This window comes from Sturnira hondurensis, unplaced genomic scaffold (assembly GCF_014824575.4).
Source record: "Sturnira hondurensis isolate 20B ecotype Veracruz unplaced genomic scaffold, ASM1482457v3 Scaffold0022017, whole genome shotgun sequence".
In the NCBI taxonomy this organism is placed as follows: Eukaryota; Metazoa; Chordata; class Mammalia; order Chiroptera; family Phyllostomidae; genus Sturnira; species Sturnira hondurensis.
The window spans coordinates 5,390,293-5,409,028 of NW_028094648.1; the positions used below are offsets into that span (position 1 = coordinate 5,390,293).

General features: G+C 37.0%; 1 protein-coding gene across 10 annotated transcripts in view; it reads left to right on the forward strand.

The window, feature by feature from the left end:
* CLOCK (clock circadian regulator) overlaps window positions 1–18,736 on the forward strand; it is a 127,050-nt gene that overhangs the window by 18,151 nt on the left and 90,163 nt on the right. For 7 of the 10 annotated variants that reach the window (XM_037034127.1, XM_037034132.1, XM_037034129.1 and 4 more), the window contains exon 3: window positions 12,498–12,584. The exons of 1 other annotated variant lie outside the window; for it this stretch is intronic. The gene's annotated coding sequence lies outside the window, so the exon portion shown is untranslated. Of the gene's footprint in view, window positions 1–12,497; window positions 12,629–16,321; window positions 16,397–18,736 lie in introns of all 10 variants that reach the window. 2 more of the 10 variants (XM_037034125.1, XM_037034126.1) reach the window with 2 other exon arrangements.

The following is an 18,736-nucleotide window of genomic DNA, read 5'->3' on the forward strand; positions in this document are numbered from 1 at the left end:
GCTTAGTGGCCCCAGAGAAGTTCTTGGATTCCAGTCAGCTTCCTGAGCTCCAAGTTCCCAGAGGGTCCCTGTGAACTTAGGCTCTCATCCTTCTTAGAGCCAGCTGGCTCCTGTAGTCCCAGGCTACTGACAGGCTTCTGTGAACCCAGATTCTTGGTCCACCCTGGTACCAGCCAACTCTGATGGGACCAGGCTTCCAGAATGCTCCTGCAAACCTAGGCTCCTGGCTCACCTCACTGCCTATTGGCTCTTATGGCTCTGTGTGGCTCCTGTGGCATCAGGCTTATGGTGGGTTTTGGTGAACCCAGACTCCTGGCACATCCCAGTACCAGCTGGCTCTCATGACCCTAGATGGCTCCTGTTGTCCCTAGTTCCCAATCTGTTTGTGAACCCAGGCTCCTGGCTGGGCCCAGTGCCAGGATGACTACTATTGCCCCAGGTCCTTTACCAACCCGCTCTTCAGGCTGGCCTCTATGGATCTAGACTATAGATTGGCTCCTGTGGACCTAGGCTTGTAGCCCAACCATAGTTCCAAACCAGCCCCTGTGTTGCCAGCCTCGAGATCCATGGACTGGTATGTCCTGACCAGTGCTCATGGCTGCCATAGTCACAGGTGCCAGGCTTATGCTAGCACTAAGCCAGCTTCTGTGGCCCCAGCGCCAGGCTAGTTTCAGTGAAACCAGCCTCCTGCCTCATCCCAGTGGACAGCTCCCATGGACACATTCACTGGGCCTACACCATTGGTACTTAGTGTGTGGTTGAATTCTATGGAGCCAGAATTCAGGAATGCTCACACAGAATATTGTCCCATGCCTATCACCACAGATTCAAACTCTAGGCCTAAACCAGTGAACGTAGGCCCCAGGACCTCCCTGTGGACCCAAGCACCGGTAATGAATCCCTGATTATCTAAACACCAGGCTTGTCTACCTGCTCACCCAGGCAGCACACCTGCATGCCCAGTGGTTCCAGCAGCAAACTCGCCCTCAGAAATCACCTGATGACCCACTCAGAATCTTTGGATAGGCTGACTGGTGAAGGACTTTGCCTGCTGAAGCATGTTGTAAAAACTAGAAAAGGTGCCTGCTTCCTCAAATGTGCAGACACCGACACAGGACCACAGACAGGGTCATGAGTGATCAAGGAGACACGATTCCACCAAAGGAAACATAACAAAACTGTAATAACTTATGATGAAGAAATAGGGGTCTATGAACTGTCTGCCAAAGAATTCATAATAATTCTCGTAGAGAACTTCAGTGAACTGCAAAGAACAAAATGAGAAGCTCCAACAAAGAAACTATTAAGAGAAACAAAAACAGAAATCCTAGAATTAAAGAATGATGGAACTGAATGGAGATGTCAGTAGAACTTCAACTAACCAAGCAGAAGAATTTGTGAATTGGAAGACAGTTCATTTGAAATTATTCAATCAGAAGTACTTGGTGAATAAGAAGTACTTATTCAAAAAGAGAATGGAAAAGTCAGAATAACCTGTGTGAATTTTGGATTCCATTAAAAGGATAGCCTACTCACTATTGGAGTTCCAGAAGGGGAAGAGAAGGAGAAAGCAGAATGCTAATTTAAAGGTGTAATGGTTGAGAACTCCCCAAATATGGGGAAAGAGTTGAACATCCAAGTTCATGAAGCTAATAGGTCACCTCACAATTTAAGTTGAAAATTGTTTATTCAAGGCACATTGTAATAAAATTGTCAAAAATCAAACAAAACATTTAAAAAGCAACACGAGAAAGATAATCCAAATAACGGAGCTCTCATAAGGTTATCAGCAGAGTGCTCAGCAGATACTTTGCAGGCCAGGAGAAAGGATAATATATTCAAAGTGCTTAAAGAAAAAACTGCCAAACAAGTATATCTCACAGCAAAGTTGTTTCAATGGAGAGGTAAAGACTTTCTCAAACAAAAGCTATGTGAACATTTGTTCCTCTTTTGTTCATGTGCTACAGTTACCACATGATTATGCTATACAGTCCACTTAATGTAGTGTTGAATTTGTTTTGTTAATATTTTATTGAGAATTTTTGCATCAATATGTATCAGGTATATTGGTCTATAATTTTCTCATTATGTCTTTTTCTAATTTTGGTGTCAGGATAATGCTTGTCTCGTAAAATACATTTTCAGTGTCCCTTCCCATTGAATTCATGGAAGAGTTTGAGTAGGATCAGTGTTGATTGTTTAAATGTTTTGGAATATTTTCCTGTGACACTGTGTACTCCCAGACTTTTCTTTGTTGGGATTGGCTTTCATTTTTTGATTAGTTAACTTCAAGTTATTCTTGAGTCCACTAGGAAAAATATGAGGATTTAGCTTTCTTATGCTGTCATTAATCTCCTGTCTTTGCTCTTCATTCCAAAGTTCAAAAACGTGTATTTAGTTCTTTTATTAGCATCTTTGCAACCCCCCAAAAATATTTAAACTTCAAGATTACATCCGGTTAAGGTGGAGATGCAGGCAAATGCAGTTTACTTCCTCGCACAACCACAGCAAAAATACAGCTAAACTACAGAACAGCTGTCACTCAACTGTCAGAAAATCGAGCTGTATAGAAGCGTGACAACTAAGGAATTAAAAGAAACCATATTCATCCAGATGGATAGGAAAGGTGGAAGAGCAGAGATGTGGAATGGGCTTGTCTCACACCCACCTGTGGTGGATGTATTGGAGAGAGATCTCAGCAGCAAGGGGTTTCAGCCCCACAGCAGACCACCCAGCCAGGGTGCCAGTGCCAGCAAGAGAAATCCTCATAACATCTGTTTGAGTTTTCAGACAGACCACTGGGGGTCGAGTAGGCAGAAGAAATGGATTCTCAGGCATCCCCTCATGGAGGGCCCTGCACATGGATTTACTGAAACTCTCCCTCTGGGCTCCAGCACCGGGGCAGCGCCTTGAAGGGCACCAGTGGCATATGGGGAGGAACTGAAGTGCTGGCATCAGGGCAAAAGCTGGGGGACAGCTTCTTCCTGGACAGAACTGTGGAATGACCATTGTTCCTTTTCTGAGCTCTCTTCACACAGAGCCACAGTGGCTGGCACCTTATCTGAGACTCCATCAACCTGGTTTAGACGATCAGCTCCACCATGACAACTACCTAAGGCTCCACCCCATCCAATTTACAGGCCCACCCAAACTGGTAACTGTGGCTTTTCCATATGAAAGGCTGGGCTAGAGGCAGGCTTCAGACCTTCCAGAATCCATTCAGACAAGCAACAGCTGAGCCCAGCCTCCCATACCACTTGCTGAAAAAAGAATCCAAAAAGTGAGGATAGTGTAAGAAGCCTTTCCGACAACTGCAAGTATAACAACATTCACATCATAGGGGTGCCAGAAAGGAAACCATTTTGAAAAGATAATGAAAGAAAACTTCCCCAATTTGGTGAAGGGAGTAGGCATACAAGTCCAGGAAGCACAGAGGGTCCCAAACAAGATGGATGGATGCAAAGAGTACCAGACCAAAATGCTAAAAGTTAAGGAGAGAATCTTAAAAGCAGCAGGAGAAATGCAGATGATTACCTACAAAGGAGTTCCATAAAACTGTCAGCTGATTTCTCAAAAGAAACTTTGCAGGCTAGAAGAGTTTGGCAAGAAGTATTCAAAGTAATGAAAGGCAAGGACCTACAACCTAGATTAGTCTATCCAGCAAAGCTATCGTTTAGAATCAAAAGGCAGATAAAAGCGCTTCCCAAAGTAAAGCCAAAGCAGTTCATTATCACCACACCATTAGTATATGAAATGTTAAAGAAACATTTTCTTAAGAAAAAGAACAAGATCAAAACTATGAATTAAAGTGGCAATATATACATAACTATCAACAATTGAATCTAAAAAACAAACTAAGCAAACAAGCAGTACAGAAACAGAATCATAAATATGGAGAATATTGGGATGGTGGCCAGTGAGGAGGGTGTTCTGAGGGAATAGGGGAAAAGGTAAAAGAATTAAGAAGTACAAATCAGTAGTTACAGAATAGGTAGGGGGCTGCTAAGAGCGAGTGCAGGAAATGGAGTTGCCAAAGAACTTACATTCATGACCAATGGACATGAGTGAGCAAAGGAGGGGGATCGCTGGAGGGAGTGGAGGGTATTGGGTAGAGGGGGGCAAAAGAGGAAAAGTTTGAACAATTACAATAGTTTAATCAATAAAATATAATAACATTTAGAAAATAAACTTTGAGGTTATATTTTAAATCCCTCTTATGTAAGATAAGATAGGACCTTTATTTCTCCATTGTATCTCTTTACTTCCATTCTTGTATTTTGTTTTTGAGTAGAATGATAACATTTACATTCTGTTCTGTAATGAGAATTAAGATGTTCCGGCTTATCAGTAGGTTTATTTGAAAAGCTGAACATAATAAACTGCAGTTAATTATTGAGCTGGAGTTATTTCTTTTTTTTTTATGGGTCCAAAGTCATGATGCTAATGGAGCTAAAAAAAGTAAAATATGTGGTGTCAAGGTAGATTGGTTATCTTTGCTACGGGTCGTACATTTTTCAAAATCATGCCAGTGGTTTGATTTATGTTCTGACTTTATATTTTGATTAGCTTGCTTAATGTTGGTTTATTGCCCCCCAAGTCTGTAATTGTCTGTTTTTTCTTTAATAGAGAAAAATGTACCTTTACCATAGTTTGAATCATAGTATCTATTACTTATTAGATGGACTCCCTTGTGTACTTGGTGGCATTCCTCTTAGAGCTCTTCTCTTTCCTGCTTCAGTCTTTTTAATTATCTTAGTAAATTGTTATTTATTGATTTTAGAGGGAGAGAAGGGAGGAGGGTGAGGAGAGAGAGAGAGAGAGAGAGAGAATGAGAATGAGAAAATTCATTGGTTGATTCTTATATGTGCCCTGACCAGCAGTGGAACCTGCATCCTTGGCCAGGGATGACACTCTAACCAACTGAGCTTACCTGGCCAAAGTGCCATGAAAAAATTTAAAACGTGCGATATCTGCCTATTTAGTTAGGAGAACTGACCTCTTTTTTCCTTATAATGTCAAATTTAAAAATGATGACTTCCAGCACAACAATTGCTATCTGGTGTGAATGCTCTATCTTGAATCACAACAAATGGAAATTATCTCCTAGATGGCAGGCCCCTTGTAGTACAGGCTTCCCCTGCTAGGTGTGTGCTCTAGGAACCCATCTGTATCAGTGTACCAGCTAGCATTATTGTGAGAGGTTGTGAGAGGCTGTGTTCAGCTTCAGTGAATGTTTTTTGAAGACTCTTTCAATACATTTGCCCATTTCATAATGGTCAATTTAAGTGTGCGCCCGCCCACACTTCTCTGAGCGTTAAGAGGTTTTTGACCAACAATGACATGACCCATGTATTCCACCCTCCCTACTGACCTGATCTCACCCAAGATACTTTTTTTTGTTTCCCTGGATGAAAAATGTCCTCAAAGGGAAATGTTTTGCCATGTGGAAGAGGTGAAACAAACAAACACACAAAAAAGCACCAGGAGCATTAAAAGGCATAAAAAATGAGTTCAAAAACTGTTTTGAGCAGTGGAAAAAATGTCTCAATAGATATATTGCATCAAGTGGAGAGTGTTGTGAAGGTGACTGAAGTTTTAAAATGTAGGAATAAGTACACAGTTTTCTATAAATAAATTCCAGGGTTTTTTTTTGGTCCCATCTCATAATGGAGTTGTATCTTCTTGGTTACGTCACATAATAACGTTGTATCTGACTGGTTAATTCTTGGTACCAGAAATCCTTATGTACGGTATAGACACCTGATTTTTTAAAAAAGGCATTTGAGAGCAAAGAGGATAGGTAATTATTATTTTTTGTAAATTAAAATTATACTCATTTTTTGTCAGATTGGCAATATACATATTTTTTGGTCTGCTGAAGAATTTTTGTAATTAGTTTATGTATTCCATAAGATGAAAAAGGTGAAAAATCACTGCTATAAGCACATTGTTACTATTATGGTAGCTTTGTTTATTTTTTGCTGGTATCACTTCAAGAGGCAACATGATACATACAGTGGAATCAGACTGTCATACTATGTGGGTGCAGATACCATGTGACCTTCGGCAAGTTATTTAATCTCTTTGTGCTCAGTTTCTAACCTACAAAATGAAGATAACTACTTTGTGAGTAAATAAAGTATTACTTGTAAAGCATTTATAAATTTTATATATTATTGTTTGTTAAACATAGAACATCCCATTTTTTAAAATTGAGTGCAGTTTCTTTCTTTAGGAATTTCTTAAGGATATTTTCTTTTGGTTTTGAGTTTTCCCTATACTCTGGATAATCTGATTCTTTGGGGATTAGTTGATTTATTTATTTTGGTCTTTTTCTAACAGCTTTTTATCCCTTGATTTTTTGGTTTATGTTATTGTTAAAGGAGTATCTTGGTTATTTTATGTAGCTGCTCTGTATTTCCTTTCTTATTGTAGAGGTGCATTGTTTTCTGATTGTCATCTCTGATCAAAAAGACTGGTAATTCCTTGGGTGTAGGTGGATCAACTTGTCTGTTGGCAAGTACAGGGATGTCCAGCCTGCGGCCCAACACAAGATTGTAAATTTACTTAAAACATTATGAGATTTTTTTTGTGATTACATGTCACAGTGTATTTAACGTGTGGCCCAAGACAACTCCTCTTCCAGTGTGGTGCAGAGATCCCAAAAGTTTGGACACCACTGGGAGTGTAAGAGCACAGAACCTGTTGGCAGTCTTTCCCGTTGCCATATGGACATGAGCTCTGTATGTGGGTACTAACATCCAAGCCAGAAGACCCAGCTTCTTTCTGAGCAGTGTGTTGGCTTTCTTTAGAAAAGTGTGAGTTCTGCCCAAGATGGAGACATAGGTAGAAACCCTTCACTTCCTTGCACAACCGAAAGGATAACAACCAATTTAAAATCAATAAACAACCAGAAGTGCCAGAGAATCAAACTACATGGAACTCTGACAACCACAGAATTAAAGAAACAGTGAAACAGAACAACCAGACCTGTAAGGCAGCAGATGGAGAGAAGTTGCTGTGAGGTGCAGACGATAGGCTCGGGGCTGGCTGGGGGGATAGGCTCGGGGCTGGCTGGGGGGGATAGGCTCGGGGCTGGCTAGGGTCAGGCGGCTGGGCGGCAGACTGCATGGGAGGGGCTGACTAAAGGGGAAACTGAGACTCAGAGGTAGCTATGGTGGTTGCTGCAGTGGGAGAAACTTCCAGTCTCACATGAGAGTTCCTTGAAAAGTGTGCTAGAGCAGAGCAGTTAGGCTGCTTTGTTCCCTTTCTTGCCCCTCCCCGACAGGCAGCACCACCAGCACAGCAAGGAGGTTTGCCCTGCCCTGTTGAATACTGAAGGCCCAGCCCCCTTACAAATTAACAGGAGTCCTGAACAAAGAAATAGGGCCAAAATGAAAGAACAGAGGAAAACCTCAGAAAGAGAGCTAAGCATGAGGAAATAACCAACCTATCTGATGGAGAATTTAAAGCCCTGGTAATCAAATGCTCACGGAACTGATTGAGCTTGGTTGAAAAATGAAAGAACAAATGTAAGATACCCAAAATGAAATAAAGCAAAATATTTAATGAACCAATGGTGATAGTAAGGAAACCAGGACTCAAAGTAACCATTTTGAACAAAAAGAAAAAATAAATATCCATACAGAATAAAAGGAAGAAATAAGAACTCAAAAAAGTGAAGAGTGTCTTACAAACCTCTGGGACAGCCTGAAATGTTCCAATATCCGATTATAGGGGTGCCAGAAGGAGAACAACAACAGCGAGAAATTGAAAACTTGTTTGAACAAGTAATGAAGGAAAACTTCCCCAGTCTGGCAAAGGAAATAGACTTTCAGGAAACCCAGAGTTCTACAGAAGTTGAACCCAAAGAGGAACACATGAAGGCACATCATCATTAAGTTCATTCAGTTCATTAAGTTCATCATTAAAAGAAGCAAGAGGAAAGGAAAGAGTTATCTACAAAGGAGTTCCCATAAGGCTATCAGCTGATTTCTCAAAAGAAACCTTACAGGCAAGAAGGGGCTAGAAAGAAGTATCTGAAGTCATGAAAGGCAAGGACCTATATCCAAGAATACTCTATCTAGAAAAGCTTTCATTTAGAATGGAAGGGCAGATAAAGTGCTTCTCAGATAAAGTCAAGTTAAAGGAGTTCGTCATCACTAAGCCATTCTTCTATAAAATGTTAAAGGGACTTATGCAAGAAAAGGAAGATAAAAAATATGAACAGTAAAATGATAACAAACTCGCAACTATCAACAAATGAACCAAAAAAAAGAAAAAAAAACAATGAAAACAAAAACTAAGCAAACAACTACAACAGGAACAGAATCGGAGAAATGGACACCACATGGAGGGTTTTCAGTGGGTAGGGGGAGGGGAGGAATGGGGGGGAAAGGTACAGGGAGGAAGAAGCATAAGTGGTAGGTATTAAATAGACGGGGAGAGGTTAAAGATGCTATAGGAAACAGAAACTCAACTTTATATGTTCAACTTGTGGACGTGAAATAAGGGGATGCTCGAGGTGCAGGGTGGAGGAGGGACATAAAGGGGGGAAACTGGTAAAACTGTAATAGCATAATCAATAAAATATACTTTAAAAAAAAGAACAGGGTTGCAGTTTTGGTCTTAAGGATAACACTGGGCCTTGCTTAGCCAGAGAAGGGTGCAGAGAGGAACAGGTGCAGCTTTTTTCTAGGTTGACTGTTTCCAGCCTCTTTAGCTGCTAACGCTGAGCCTAGAGTCTCAGGACGATTGACTTAGACCTCCACTGTATCCCTTTGTGAATTTGGGGCTGTGCTTTCCTTAGTTTTGTTGGACCTGTTAACACCCTTGGAACTACTTACTGCTTTCCAAAATTTACTGTGTCATTGCATTGCTTCATAATGTCCCTCTCCAATCTTTTCATTTTTTATGGATTTATTCCTTTTTGTACTTTTATATGCTGTCTTAACCAGTAGGTTTTCCAGAGGGAGAAGGGGCAAGCATGAGTGTTTGTCATCATCTTCTCTTTCCCTCTCCAGCTTTTCTTTCAAAAAAAAACAAAACAATGAAAGAAATTGACATTTCACCCCTAAATACTTCTGTATGTTTCTTTAAAAAGTAATTTTCTTACATAATCTCAATGTCATTACCACATCTAAACAAATTAATGGCGATTTCTTACTATCATATAATTTTTTTTGTTGTTGGTTTGTTTGAATCAGGATTCAAATTATGTACATATATTTCAATTGATTGTTTCCAGTGCTTTTCTTCTTCTTTTTAATCTTCACCTGAGGATATATTTATTGATTTTTAGAGAGAGAGGAAGAGAGAGAAACATTGGTCATTGACTTTTGTTTATGCCCCAACAAGGGACTGAACTGGCAACTTACATATGTGGCCTGACCAGAAATTGAACCTGCAATGTTTTGGTGTACTGGGTGTTGCTCCAGAACTGAACCACCTGGCCAGGGCAAGTCCTTTTCTTTTTAAGAGTACAATTTATTTGGAAGAGGAGTGACATCATTTTGTAGACATCACCTTTGAAAGAAGATGTTTCAGCAAGTCATTATTATAGTTTCGTTCTTAATTTCTTAAAGCCAAATTTTTTTCAAATAACACATGCTTTTGTGGGTTTTTTTTGTTGTTACATTTTTATCCTCACCTGAGGACTTTTTTAGTTCATTTAGAGAGAGGAAAAGAGAGAGAGAGAAACATACATGTGAGAGAGAAGCATTGATTGGTTGCCTCCCTTTTGTGCCCTGACTGGAGACCATGTGCCCCGAGACCTGGAGTCAAATCCCCAGCCCAGGTAGTGCCCTGACCAGGAATCAAACCCTCAATCTTTTGGTTATGGGATGATGCTCCAACTAACTAAGCCACACCAGCCAGGGTGCATGCTTTTGTTTTAATGGGATATTTAAAACATATACTGTAGTATACAGAATAAAATAATGAACTTCCGTCTACTCATTACTCTGCTGTAAAAACTAATAACTCAGGACCTGTATTGTTTCATGTATACCTTTTCCCACTCACCCTCTCCTAATACTGTTTCGAAGCATATTCTTCATATTATTCACCTGTAAACATTTCTTATTTTTGAAACTAAAGGTTCTAAGTCTTTTTGAAATTTTGAATAATTGACAAACCTCCACCCCCTTTTTTCCTTGTTTTCCTCCAAGCTAAAGGTCAGTTGTCCTGAACAATGTTGAACATTTTTGATTTGTCTGATTGTTTCCTCTTGATGTAATTTTACATATTCCTTTTCCATATTAATGTAAACTGGAAGTTTGGTCAAAAGCATTGTTTCTGAAGCTCCCCCAGCCCCAGATTGCTCCTTTAAAGAACCTTTTTAGACGTGGTTTTTCTTATTTGCCCCTGAGATGTGTGCACAGATACAGCATTATTCTTTGGAGGGCAAGAAACTTAATTTACTTTTTTAAGATTTTTTCACCTTTGAGTATTGATGTTGTTACTGTTAAGAATGTAAACTTAAGGTTTTATAGATTCCAGTTTGACTCTTTTTAAATAAGAATGTTTTATTTAATTTTTAATTTTTATTTATTGATTGGGGGGCTACTGATTTGTTGTTTCACTCATTTATGTGTTCATTGGTTGATTCTTGTATGTGCTCTTACCAGACACCAAAACTGCAACCTTGTCATATCAGGACAATGCTGTAACCAACTGAGCTACCAGGCTAGGACCTAAATAAGAACATTTTTTAAGTAATATGATTTTCTATATATTTTATTACATCATGGGGTATGTATATCTGGTTGTCTCACTTCTGGAGATGCTGAGATTGATTCTTGCATTCAGTTGGTGACAGTATGATCCGTTGTGAAATTCACTATCACTTTTTCTCATAATGGTTTTAAAAACCATGTTGATTGTTGCCCACTTATTTATGTTATTTCTTTTGTTTTAATTAGCTGAAATTCTTTGAAAGACCAGCAGTTAAGATCTCTTTGGATACCTGGAAATACAGTTTGAAATGACAGACAAGAAAAATGCTTTATTAGTTCCTTTTTACTTACCAATTTTCTTCTCTTTCCTCTCCTCCTTCTGTTTCCCCCCTCCCTTCCCCACCCTTCCTTTTCCCCCTCCTCCTCCTTCTCCCTTATGTTACTTTTGCTTGAAGGTATGACTTGGATTTGGCAGAACTAAGGCCTCTTTTCAGCTTCTTGAAATCATAAAAAATATCTTTAAGTCACAGATGTAAGACAAAGGTGATTTGATAGAATGTACGAAGGTCTTTTCTCATTTCTCTGATAATGGTTAATATGCACGTCTTCAGTTCTGATTCAACATGCTTCCCAGATCTTGAATTCTAAATAATTCTAGGTAAATTATGTAAGATGTTTGGCCATAGGCTTTTTACCTGGGTGAACTAAGTTGTAGCTTTCTTCAATATTTGTCATCACTATTTTCACTGGATTTTCTCTCAGGTAAGGTTTTTAATAAAAAATTTGTATTATTCTTATCTCCTGAAGTTTTAACAACCCATTGGGGCCAAAATATCTCCTTTTTAATGTCAGGAATTATTTTTAACCAAAGTGTAATGGGACAGGGAAAGACAAGACCACCTTGGATATATATATGGTGATTGCATTAAAGGTTACCTCCCCCTTCCCCACAATATCAGTATTTCAAACGATTTCTTTGGTGTTGTTTCTGTGTCTCAGGGAAATGCATTGTAGTGAGATTTCAGATGTGTGAGCAATATATCTTTCTCTTGCGAATGGGAAGAAGAAGGATTATAAAGCATAGAAAAGGAGAAAACAGTATAATGCTCTGACCTTGATATTAACTCCAGTAACTGGTTGGAAACTGGAAATTAAGGATCTGAACATTGATTCCCTTTAAAACCATCTGATCCCCAGTGTAAAGACTGGTGGATTAAGATAATTTTTTATCACTGCAGTTATTTGGTTATAGTCTTGAATCTTGCTGTGTAATATTCATCCACTTTTTATTTTCATAACTTTCCTCTCTTGCTCATCTCAGAGATGCCTTCTTTCATTCCTTTTCTTACTCTGAGCAGCCACACCAGACTTTTTTTTACTTCCACTCCAACACCATATTCCTCTGGCCATCGGTCATGCTGTTTCCCTCGGCTGAAATACGTTCTTTCTGTCCCCTCCCCCTCGCTTTTGGCCAGATACTACTCATGCTTGTATTAAAGGCTTCTCCTTTAGGAGGTCTTCTCTAACCGATTTCCACCAGACTGGTTTGCATATCTGCCATGCTTCCTCTCACATTATCAAGATTCTTAAAGTCTTTCATCCCACTTGGAGTTGCCCTATGGACTGAGCTCTCTGAGTATGATGGGATGTGACATGTTCATTGCTACGTCCCCAGTTCCTGGCACATAGAAGGACCCAATTAATGTTGTATATTTGGATGAGGGAAAAACACTGTAGGTATTGTTACTTAGTATTTGGTTAACATTATTTCCACAGCTGCCTTTGTTTTATAGAATTTTTATTTTATTTTTTCCTGTAAAGCTGCTGAAACTCAGAAGCTGATTCTGTCTCAGTATAAGATGCCTTTGGGAAATTCTGCATTCCTCTTAGATGGATCTTTAGAACTTGGTGAGTTTCACTAGATACCGTCTATCTTCATTTTGAGCTCAGAGGTATGCTGTCATTTTTTTCTTTTCTTTTTTTTTGTAATTATTGGGTATAGTGAGGTTTGAAATTCCTGGCAAGAGGCATAGGACAGAGTTATTATAAAAATTATTAGGTCATGATCTGTTACTTTCCTTGATAGCTTTTAATTATCTTTAGAATTTTCACTGTTAGGGAGAGTTATTTATTGGTAAGATAATTGATATCCAGATATCCAAAGTATTTTCAGCAATTCCTGGAATTTTTCAAGTTTATTGCCCCAAAGTAAGATTTATAAGTTTTTGCCCTTTTTTCTGAGATAAAGAAAGGTAATTTACAAGTGACTGAAAAGTAGATTAAGAATTATTTCCTGTCAGATTTTAGGTTTAGAGATAAAGAACTATTTGATTAAGGTGGAAAGGGCCAGTCACCTACTGCAGCTCCAGCTTACAAACCAGTCTTTCCGTTCTATCAGGGGTCTGCACAGACTACCAATTCAGCCTGCTGCCTATTTTTATGTGACTATGAACTAAGAATTGTATTTACATTTTTAAGTGGTTGGAGAAAAATTATAAAAGAATACTACTGTGTGACATGTGTAAATTATATGAAATTCAGATACCAGTGTTGGTGAATAAAGCTTTTATTGGAATACAGCCACTGTTATTTCTTACATGTTGTGTATGGCTGTTTTCAAGCTATAGTGGCAGAGTTAAGTAGTGGCATCGTAGACCTTGGGGCCCAGGAGGCCAAAAATATTTACTATGTGACTCTTTCCAGAATGAGTTAATTGATTTCTGCTCTGTGCAGTTGGAGAAGTATTTATAGATGGGGTGCTAAGGTTAAGTAAGAGATGAGTGGGAGGGAATTAGAGGGAGGTGAGAGTCAGTACCAACTCTCAGTGATTTGTTTATACCGTTTTCTGTCCTGGGAAGTGTAACCCATATTATAATTACACTGACCTGTGTGGCTGTTTTAAAGTAGAAAATAAATCAAGAGAAATTGATGTTTTTTCTAAAATGAATGTATATGTGGAGAAAATGAAGCTCTTAAAAGATTATTTATACCTTTTGTATAATTCTTTTCTCTCATGTGTGGAGATTACCTATTATTTTTAAGTAAAAGTACTAATGTATTACTTGGAAACTTGTTGGTGACTCACTCAATTTTGGGGTTGAGGGTACACAGTCTCTTTTGGGGTCAATGGATAGGCATGGAGGACAATCTTAAGGAGCTCTTCAGTATAATAGACAGGGGAAGTCCTGTATTAGATAAAAGACCACAATTTTAGTCTCCTTCCTTGTTCCTCTAGAAGGCTTATTAGTTTTGAGACTTTGGAAACATTTATAACTCTGAGTCTTAGTTGCTTCATTTTCAAAATAGGAAAAAATAATACCTGTCAAGATTTACCAAATTATAGTTTCCTAAGGGTAGGTACCATTTCCTGTTTGTTTGTTTTTTAACTACTGGGTTGCCCTGTCATAGGCATAGCATGTAGTTGGCACACAGTCAGTGTTTGTTAACTGTGTTTGTTGATTTATGGTAGTCCAATAACTATCTGTGCATGATCACATAATTCCAGTTGTTTGTTTGTTTTTTTTTTAAGAAAAGATTTGCTTATTGGGACTGGGTGTTTTTATTAACCATAGCAGAGAATTTTATTGAAAACTATTTTTCTCTAGATTCATTCTTTACAATCATCAGCTTATTGGCTAGATTTATTTGTCTAATTGATTATATGATGTATTGTTATTTTTTGAAATCTTAGGAGACTAGTTGGATCACTTATCCAAGAAAACGAATCTCAGAGAAACCTAGAAGCCTTCTTTCTCATTGTAAAGCTTTAAAATGCATATGTACTAGAAGCCACTCACCCAAGTCTTATGAAATTTTCCTTGACTCGTCCACTAAACCTCTTTTTTTAATGAAACTTCTCTATATAATTTGCTCAAGAACCCAACTTTTAAAATCTTATCTTTTATAATACCTTATAAAGATAGTACAATTTCAGAGGTATTTAGCTGAAGAAAACTGTTCCAGATTAAAGGAGTTTGTGGCGGTATAACACCAAAATATAGTACATGTCTCTGGACTGGATCCGGTCCTAGAAGAGGAAGACAACCCTAAAGGACTTTTATTTACTCAGTTAAAAAAATGGGAAAATAGACAGGAAATAAAAATATTTTATGATTTTCTGAAGTTAGTAACTATGGTTATTTAAGAAAATGTCTTTTTTCTTAGGAAGTATACATAGAAGAATTTAGGGGCATAAGAGCATGATATATACAACTTAATCTCATATGGATCAGAAGATGTGTTTGTATATGATAAAGAAAATTATGCAAATGTTAACAATTGGTGAATCCAGATAAAGTATATATAGGAGTAATTTGAACTATTCTTATACTTTTCTGGAAACTTAATTATTTACAAGTAAAAATAATGTAAAGAAACATTTTTAGCATTTACCAAAAACCCCTGCAGATTATGTCCAAATACTGTTGCTAAATTACTCCTTGCTTCCATGAAAAATACACTTACAGTCCTTGTTTTTATTTTTCCCAGTGCTCTCACACATACTCTGTTTACATGGTGGTACCATTACTGAATGGTATTTTTTGATGGGTGGTTAATGATTAGCCATGTTGTCATCAAAGCAGGTGCTCTTTTCTGTGATAATTAATAAGTTTATGACAAAAGTATTTTATAAAACAGATTTAGTTATTTTAGGGTAATGTGGAGATAAAATGAAATTGAACTTTGCAAATGTAAAAACTGCTATACAAAGATAAAATCCTCATAGTAACAGTATTTGCAGATTAGCTCAGTTATTTTAATCATAAGATCATATAGTTGAGTACCAATTAGTGTAATTTAGAACTTTGAAAAATTTTTGGAATAGTCAATGAAATACATTTTCATTTATCCTGTACTTTTCTTTACTTCAGCTTGTTTCATTAAAAATCTTTTAGGTATTTCCATAGCTTCATAAATGTACTTTGTTCTTAAAAGCAGACCTAGTATTATTTATTAAATTAAATGTTTATTTTGAAGGAAATTCAAGAATAAGGATATATTATAGTGTTTCTCAAAATTTTATTAATAATTGCATATATTTTGAGCATTTATTTTATGCTAGGCACTTTACATTTAATAATTTGTCCTGTTTCCACAACAACCTTATGATGACACCTTGCCTTAATTTCCTGCTTTCAGTTCCAGCTAAATCTGAGCTTGGGTGTTAGACCTCAGAAGCCTTCAGTTTTTTTACCTCCTTTTGCTACATACAAACTAGGGGAGCTAGTGATCTGGAACCTATAGCAAAATTGATCATTTGTTTTTACATTAAGAAAAAATGCTGTCTTAGAATTTTGTAGTTTGTGAATATGGGATAAATACTTCAAGCTGGGCTTTCCATTGCTATTGTAATGTGGAAAGAATCTGTATGTCAAGACAATTCTTCAGTAATTATACTGAAAAAAACAAATATGACTTTTAGTGATCCAACTAAAAGGCAGATTGATGTAGAAACCTATTTCTGTTAGAAACTTCAGTTCCACCAACAAATACAATGATTAAAAAATTTAAAAATCAAGGGACTGATAAAATACTTAAAAAAATTTTTATATCGAATTAAAACATGCCATATTATGAAGCACATAAATCCTGAGTGTCATTTTGATGAAATTTTATGGAGTCATCATTCTTTAACCAATACCAAGGTCAAGATATAGATCATTTTCATCAATCCAGGAGCCAACTTCATGCCCCCTGACAGTCATCACGCACTCCCACAGGTAACTGTTATTCTGAGTTCTTTCACTCTCCATTAGTATTGTCTCTTTTCACGCTTCACGTCTGTCTGTATTTGATCATCTTGTTTAATAGTCATCCATATTGATCCATATAATAATAGTTTTCCTTTTTCATTGCTTTGTAATAACATCATTTGTATGTATATGCCACAATTTATTTTTCCATTCTACTGTTGATGACCATTTGGATCATTTTCTGTTTGAGGCTGTTATGAACAGTGTTGCTTATAAACATTCCTGCATGTCTTTTGGTGTACATATGTGTGCATTTCTGCTGGCTAAATATCTAAGAGTGAGTTGCTGGATTAGGGTGTTTGGTTGTTTAGCTTTAGTAGATCCTCCTAGTTTTGCAAAAGGATTGAATCTATTTACACTGCCACCAACAGTGTGCAAGAGTTCTTGTTGATCTACATCTTCACTAACACTTGAAATTGTTAGTGTTTTTAATGTTAGCTCTTCTGCTGTGTATGTAGTAAAATTTATTGTCGTTTTAACTTATAATTCTTAGTGTTTATATGCTTGCTGATCATTTGGATATCCTCTTGAGAAACGCCTGTTTGTGTCATTTGCCCATTTTTCTATTGGGGTGTCTGTCTTACGAATTTGGGGGAGTTGTTTATTTATGGGATAATTTTTTGTTGGATTAAGTATCTACTTAATTGAAGCTATCTCTTCTACTTAAAAAGTTAGCATATCTAGATTAGATAATTTTTTAATTTTAAAAATGTCCATTTTATCAGAGTATTCTTTTACGGTGACTGCTTTTTGTGTGTTTTAAGAAATCTTTGCATATCCCAAAGCCAAGAATATATTCCTATTTTTTTCTGTAAAGTTAATTGTTTTAACTTTTACATTTAGGTTTATGCAAGATACATGGTAGAATTCATGGTTCATTTTATTTTTCATAATGAAATCCACTTGCTCAAGCATGATTTATCAAAGACTATCCTTTCCCTGCTATAGTCCAGTAGATTCTCTGTTTTAATTCAGGTGATTCTTTCTTTGTGGGTCAGTTCATGGACTCTATTTCATCGGTCTATTTATTCTTGTGCCAGTGCTGTACACTTTTAATTAGTGTAATTTTAAGTCTGCCAGCTTTATTCTTCAAAATTGCTTTGGTTCTTCTTAGTACTTTAAATTTCAGTAAAATTTTATATTCAGCCTATCAGTTTCCTAACAAACAGCCAAACTCCTGCTTAATGTAAGCAAGTTTAATATTATTATTTCATTTTATTATTTACTAGTTTAATGCTGATTCTGTAGATCAATTTGGATATATTGGACATATTTTCATATTGCAACTTTCAATACATTAACCATAGTATATGCCTTTGTATATATTTAGGTCTTTAAAATTTTTTCTTAGAAATGTTATTTTGTATGTAGTTCTTATATATCTCCTATTAACTTTTGAAGCTTATGTTTTTAGAAAGTTCTTATAATTTATAGATCATAGTGGAGTGCATGTAGATGAAAGGAAATAATTTTGGAGATTTGCTTCTAATAGTACAAAGGAGGATTAGAAGGAATGGGAGAGGGGCAGAATAAATGAAATAAGATTGACCATGACTTAATAATTATTGAAAATGGATGATGGGTATATGGGTTAGTAATTTTATTATTCTTTTTTACTTTTGTGTATATTTAAAAGTTTCATAAAAATAAGTTTTAAAAAATATAATGACTACAGGAGGCTGAAATACACATTTATGTAAGAATCCAAAAGTTCACAATAATACTTATTTAAAAAACCCTCATAGGCACCAGTTCATTAATCTGAAAATTATTGGCAAACGAAAGTATCTACCATTCTTCTTCTTTTTCTGCACTTTTAAGGTAACTAAATCGTGAAGAGCAAAAGTTTACCATTATAGAAGAATCACAGCTAATAAATGCTGGGAGAATGTTAGGATTAGAAACTCACCACAGTGTATCTTCTAATAAAGTTACGAATCTAGATAATAATCTGTCAATGAGTACTAAAGCCATTTGGTAAAAGTCTGTTGGGAAATGGACATAATAGAGTAAGCCTCTATGACTGATGAGAACTAAACACATATATGGTGACAGGAGGAGATTCGACTTTGGATTAATACACAATGCATTATACAGGTGATGTATCTAGAATTGTACACTTGAAATCTATGTAATTTCGTATTGACCAATGTCACCCCAGTAAATTTAATAAAAACACTGTCAATAGCCCTGGCTGGTGTAGCCCAGTGGATTGAGTGCAGGCCGTGAACCAAAGGATTGCCGGTTTGATTCCCAGTCTAGGGTACATGCCTGGGTTGTAGGCCGGGTCCCCAGTGGGGCCACATG